This window comes from Arvicanthis niloticus, chromosome 5 (assembly GCF_011762505.2).
Source record: "Arvicanthis niloticus isolate mArvNil1 chromosome 5, mArvNil1.pat.X, whole genome shotgun sequence".
NCBI classification, from domain to species: domain Eukaryota; kingdom Metazoa; phylum Chordata; class Mammalia; order Rodentia; family Muridae; genus Arvicanthis; species Arvicanthis niloticus.
The window spans coordinates 45,073,827-45,079,826 of NC_047662.1; the positions used below are offsets into that span (position 1 = coordinate 45,073,827).

At 45.5% G+C, this 6,000-nt stretch overlaps 1 long non-coding RNA gene across 1 annotated transcript in view; it reads right to left on the reverse strand.

The window, feature by feature from the left end:
- The window catches only part of LOC143442393 (uncharacterized), a 53,329-nt gene extending 47,659 nt beyond the window's left edge, over positions 1–5,670 (reverse strand). Inside the window, exon 1 of the long non-coding RNA XR_013110543.1 lies at positions 5,441–5,670. This is a non-coding gene — a long non-coding RNA (uncharacterized LOC143442393). The remainder of the gene's footprint in view (positions 1–5,440) is intronic.
- Positions 5,671–6,000: the final 330 nt, after the last annotated feature.

Below are 6,000 nucleotides of genomic sequence, written 5' to 3' on the forward strand. Positions count from 1 at the left end.
AGGCCTAGAGCAAGTGGGCACCATCTTGCCATGATATGGATATTCAGAAGGAAGCCAGCGTGGAGAAAGGGGCCTGGATGAGAGGGGCAGGCATAGTACATGATGACGTACTGGAGCTCCAGCCTCACATACTGCACTCCCTGCCCTCTGCCCCGTCCTACCCCAGGGCATTGAAACCATGTGAATTGACTCATTCCTTCACTGATCATGGTCTACCTCGTGGTCTGTCATAGTTAATGAAGAAATCCCAGTTACCACACAGTAGTTGAGAGGGCAGAAGTGAAACTGTAGTCTGGTCAGGAGGGTGGAAGGTTGCACTGGTGAGACATATAGGGCAGTTCAGTGGGGCAGGGCAAGCTTCAACTCCTTTATTCAGATGATGGGTATTAAGATATAGCCGGCAATACTCCTTATTCGTGGAAAGGGCTCACAGTGTATTTGTGATTGCTACCTAAAGAGCTCAATGGGCGTGTTCCTATGAGTGAAGAGTCAAGTCTACAACAACGTGCACATAAGAATAGCTCCGTCTAGAAAGTAAAATTAGAATGCAGCCTTTCACTTTCCACTGCAGATCGTAGTGATAAAGCTATCACCATCAAGTGTGGCAGCACAGAATCCCAGCATTAGGGAGAGTGAGGCAGGATTCATTCAGAGTTTGAGGCCAGGCTTGCCATAAAAGAAAAGCCTGTCTGGACAAAGTTATTTTCGACTGACTTGTATTATTTGAAAAACCAGGGCAGGGGGCTGGAGAGATGGCTCAGCGGCTAAGAGCACTGCTTGTTCTTCCAGAGGTCCTGAGTTCAATTCCCAGCAACCACATGGTGGCTCACAACCATCTGTAATGAGATCTGGTGCCCTCTTCTGGTGTGTCTGAAGACAGCTACAGTGTACTCATCATATATAAAAAATAAATAAATAAAATACATAAAAAAAAAAAGAAAAGAAAAACCAGGGCAAAAGCTATCTCAGTTTTAAAGAGTAGGGAGATGGCGGTGCAAAAGTCTTATGATGCTACACTTCAGAGTACATTATGTAATTCCCCCCACAGTATTTGATGCCAGGGTCTGAGTGCACAAATGTAGTCACCTACAGCGAGCAAACATGCCCCGAATCTGCAGTCTTCCGGGCATTGCCTAAGGAATAGGGCAGCCTCGGAGATGTGAGAAACCTATTTAGAGCTAAAGAAATCAGAGTGAGCACAAGTCTTCTCCCCCGTGACTTGCTGAGAACGTTCTCTTATAAACATTTTATCCCCTCATCCAAAAGAGTCAGTCAGTGAACGCTAGACGCACGCCTATACAGGCCGTCCATGCACAGGATTGGCTTCATCTTTTCTCCTTTACTTTTTAACAAAAACCTCTGACTGGAGAGATGGCTCAGTGGTTACAAGCATTAACTGCTCTTCCAGAGGTCCTGAGTTCAATTTCCAGCAACCATGAAAACCTCTGTCGGCAAATGGTATAGTCTCAACTTATACGTGAGGAGATCAAGGCTGAGGGTAATGTACTAAGTCACTGGGCCCTCCATTTCTGATTGCTTCCCAAGCTCACCATTCTCTACTCTCTTGGGGAAGTCTTCCAGTTGACTCCGCCCCAGCCCCTTCTCTGGAGAACAGTGGGTGATAAATGATGGACAGTCCTCACCCAAGTTTCCACATTTCTTACCCCAGGAGCCTCAGTGTCTGGAACTTTCTAAAATTAAGCCTCTCGCTTCCTTCCCTACCTTGAGCCAGTTTTAAATATAGGCCCTCCTATCTGTCTTCCGTGTTCCTTGATTTCCTCTGTACTCCACGGACCATCAAATCCAGCAGTACTTTTCCTATTGCTTCTCATCACTGCCTTTGAGAATCTTACTCGTTACTCACTTTGGATCCACTGTCTCATAGGCATTCTTCCCTGATGCACGTTAGAAGACGCCTCACAAGGTTCTAGTCGACCCTGACAGTTGGACTCCGGGATATCTTGAGACCTGTACAACTCGACCTTGAGTGAATTTCTTAGAGGCAGTGAGATGTGGAGAAAGCATAAGCTGTGCATCATTGCAGTTGCAGAAGCTCCTCCTTCCTTCTCCTAATATCCAGGTGATACTTACATGTTTCCCAAGCCTAATATAAGGGTTAAACAGTATCAGTATAAGAGTTCTGACCCTGGTACCTGGAAGTTTTAAGATAACTTCTGTTATAAGAATTTTATATTTTTTATTTATGTATTCTGTATTGTTATTCATATTTATGTATTATTAAAATTGTGTGATTGTCATTATGCATATAACTACATATAGAAATTGGGGAAGCTGTGAGCTTCCAGAGCAATCTCAGCACTACCACTAATTGCTATGTATCTTTGTATTGTTTTTTTAACTCAAAGTGAGTTTTAAGATCATACTGACCTCATTGGTTAAGTCACTTAAGTAATCCTTGCCCCCTGTGAGCAGGCAGTTTCTATGAGCTATTATGATGCTACATTTCCACATGCCAGCCTCTGTGCGTTCTCTCTCATATTCACAGTAGCATGGCACACACTACCTCCACCATCGCCTCCATCCCTTGAGCTGGGAGAATGTGATTCACAGAGAGAAGATAAATTGCCTCAAATCCCACAGCTAGGTAGTGACAGAGGCTGGGTGAGTATCAAGACAGTCAACATCAGAGCCCCCCTTTCACCAGTGCACCGTGAGCTTATCACCCCTGGCTTCCAGCTACTTCCCCCAAGGAGCCCCTTGGCTCCTTCCTACCCAGATACCTCAGGGACATACCCACATTAATCTTGGTTTCCTTCTGCTATTTATGGTCTGTTACCTTGCTGATACCATATCACAAGAGTTGATTCATCAGAAATTATGTCTCCGTGGTTATGACCCTAGAGGAAAAGTTCCCAGAACATTCCGGAACCTCCACCAACATGTCCCATGACTGATTTCAGTCATGAATGATAGAGTGCTTATCGTGGGGCAGAAGGCAGCCTATTGTGGGAAGAGGAAAGGAAAATGACTAGGTTAGAAGGCCTATAATACGCAAGTCTCAAGGACCTGCTGAATAAGCTGTGTACACACAGCCTACCATAAACAGGAGGGGTCAGCCCAAGCTGCTGACAGGCAGGGCTACTGCCAAAGAGACAGTGAGAGAAAAAAAAATTAAAACTGTAGGAGCTACCGTTCTCTACAGATAAGGGAGGAGCTATTCATGGTTTTGGACTCCCAGGTCACCATCCTTGTTCCCAAACTCGCTCTATTTCTCCAATTTCACCTCCCCCCACCCCAATGCCTTCGATGCTACTCTGTCCTCGCTGAGCAGAATGCACCTGCCATGGAAAACAATATTAACAAACCAAAGCAATAGTGTAAGGTAACCAATACATAGACATAGCCTTAAATGTTGCTTTTGGTCTAAGAACTGAACTTTCTTTGTCAAAGGCACTTTCCCTTTAAGACCACAAACTTTCTGAGCTGGAGGAAGACAGAATGATGATAAATCTACCAAGCACAGCGGCCCCTTCCATCAATCCTTTAATGAGAAACACATGGAGGCTGAGGGGACTGAGGGTGGGGTGGGCAGAGTTCAAGAAGCCCCACCCACCTCTGGTGTACATGGGGATTTGTGGTATATTCCAAACATCCCAGCATTCTTAGGGGGAGGTGACCGTTAGCAGAAGTCCCACTACAGCTGGCAAATGTGGGTCAGCAAAGATAACAAAGGCCTCCTGCGAGGAAAAGCCACAGTCTAGTGTTTTCCCTGCTTTCGGTGCCACAACACTCAAGTTTGTGACCAGTCGCTGTTCTCTCTTCAGCCTCGGTGTCCAAAAGACCTGTCATGTTTACAGATCACTTCAGGGGTACAATATCTCAATACAGATCTAAGGGCTGGGTGTATAGTTCACGTGGCAAAGTGCTTACTTAGCATGCATGAATATCCCACACAGCATAAAAATGAGTTCAAGGCCAGCCTGGCATCAAAAACAAACAAACAAGCAAACAAAACCAATCTGAAATGGAAGGCACTTGCTTCACCTCCTAAGCCATTTCCACTTTGAGCTCTCAGTAAATGCCAATAAGAATCACCCATCCTTCAGCTAGGGAAAAAAGTCAAGCCTTCATTCTATCTCAGTCATTTCCACACACAAATGATAATGAAAGGCAACAGGTTGTGCTGAGTGTCTCCCCAGCATCACTTCCCAACTAAGAGCACGTGCTAAGAGCACCTCTTCACCTCTCCCTTGACCTTCACGTTGCTGTGGCCTTGCTCTCTCCCCGCCCACCTCCCTACTAACTATAGACATGATCTTCCTACAAACTCACCTGCTTAAGCAACCCACTGTTCTGTTGGTAGTCTCTTCCTTCGGACCAGTCCATGCTCTTTATCAGGGAGCACAAGACCCTGACTAACCTGTCTGCCTCCCATGTCTCTCCCTAGCTGCTCTGAAAGCCAATACCTAAACTATACATGCAATCACCCATCGCCCAGTCACTTCCTCACATTCCTCTCTGCTCCTGAAACTCCTTCCCTCACCAGCTCCCATCACCTTCCTTGAAGGTTCCCTCACCCAACCCTTCCCCGAGTTCCCACAGTCATCCATTGCTACACAGGTAGCCAGAGTGGCGGTCACCTGGGCATGTGACATTCTTCTCATTTGGTTCTTGTCTTAAGGACTAAGACTGCTTCATCTCTGAATTACCCACTATTAGTCAAAGCCAGCCCCAGTGGGACAGAAAGAGCTGAATAAATATTGAATGGATGGATGGGTGGATGACTACCTGGTATATCTGATGGACTTTTGGGGGAAAGTGAAGGGCCTAGGAGGACTTCAAGTTTGGAGACACAGTGAGTGGCTAGAAGTAGATGCCTTTTATAAACATAAGAAATGTATAAGAAAGGCTCCAGGAGCAGGAGGCTGGCTGCCTGAAACAAGCGGAGACATTTGGGAAATACTGGGTCCCTATATATTTGAAACAGTCTATGTTTCAAATATATATATATACATATATATATACATATATATATACATATACATATATATATATATATACATATATATATACATATATATATTAACAGCTATGGATAGACTGTCACTTGGGCTATCATCCAAAGGAGAAACTTAAGACACGGGGTCTAGAATGAGGAAAGGAGTGGAGGCAGCAGGGGCAAACACTGGCACTAAAGGTGGGCCAGGTGAGTGACAGGCAGGAGCAGCTCCCACAGGCAGCGTCACCCATACCAGAGGGTTCTGAGAAGAGCTACCAGTTTCTCCAAAGGTAGCAGTCACCTTTGTCACCTAGCTCCTGCCTACCAACGGAAGATGCAAGCCTGTCTAGAGATCTCAGGTCTGCATATCCCACACCATGTCACCTCCCCGTACCTGTGCTCAGCCAATCCATCTACCTGCAAGGTCCACAAGCAAACGTCGCCAAACTCATTATCCATTCAGTGACATCTAGTGCTTACCCTCCTGGAAAACCTTCCTACCCTGGCTTGTTCACTAGGTTGACTTGGCTCTTATTCTTCATCTGTGGTATATTTCTGTTCCCATGTAGCCTTCCAGTTACGTCTGAGCACTCTGGGCACAAGCTAGCTTATTTACCTCTACACAAGGTCTGGCATCAAGTCAAGTGTACACGTCACTAAGTGACACAGAGAGGATGAAGGACTTTGCTCAGCGATGTCACTCAGAGCCTGAGTCAACACAAGCATACGTCTTACAAAGGTCAGTGGAAGTTTTTCTCTACTGGGTTCTGATTAAGGTTCCTTTGGAGATGTCTGAGTTAACATACAGGCAGAGAGAAAAACTTTGTCCCAGCCTATGAGCTCCTCATTGAGGTTGAAATGAACTAATCTCACTGGGAGGGATCAGCCTCGGAGTGGGGTTATGTAGAAACATCCGTTTGTGTTGAAACTGCCAAATTGCTTTCCCCTTGCCCTTGCTACATGAAGGGTGTCTCATAAATGCTAAATAATCATAATGACCATACTCAAGGGGGTGTCCGTAGCCATAAAAGCAAGTTTTT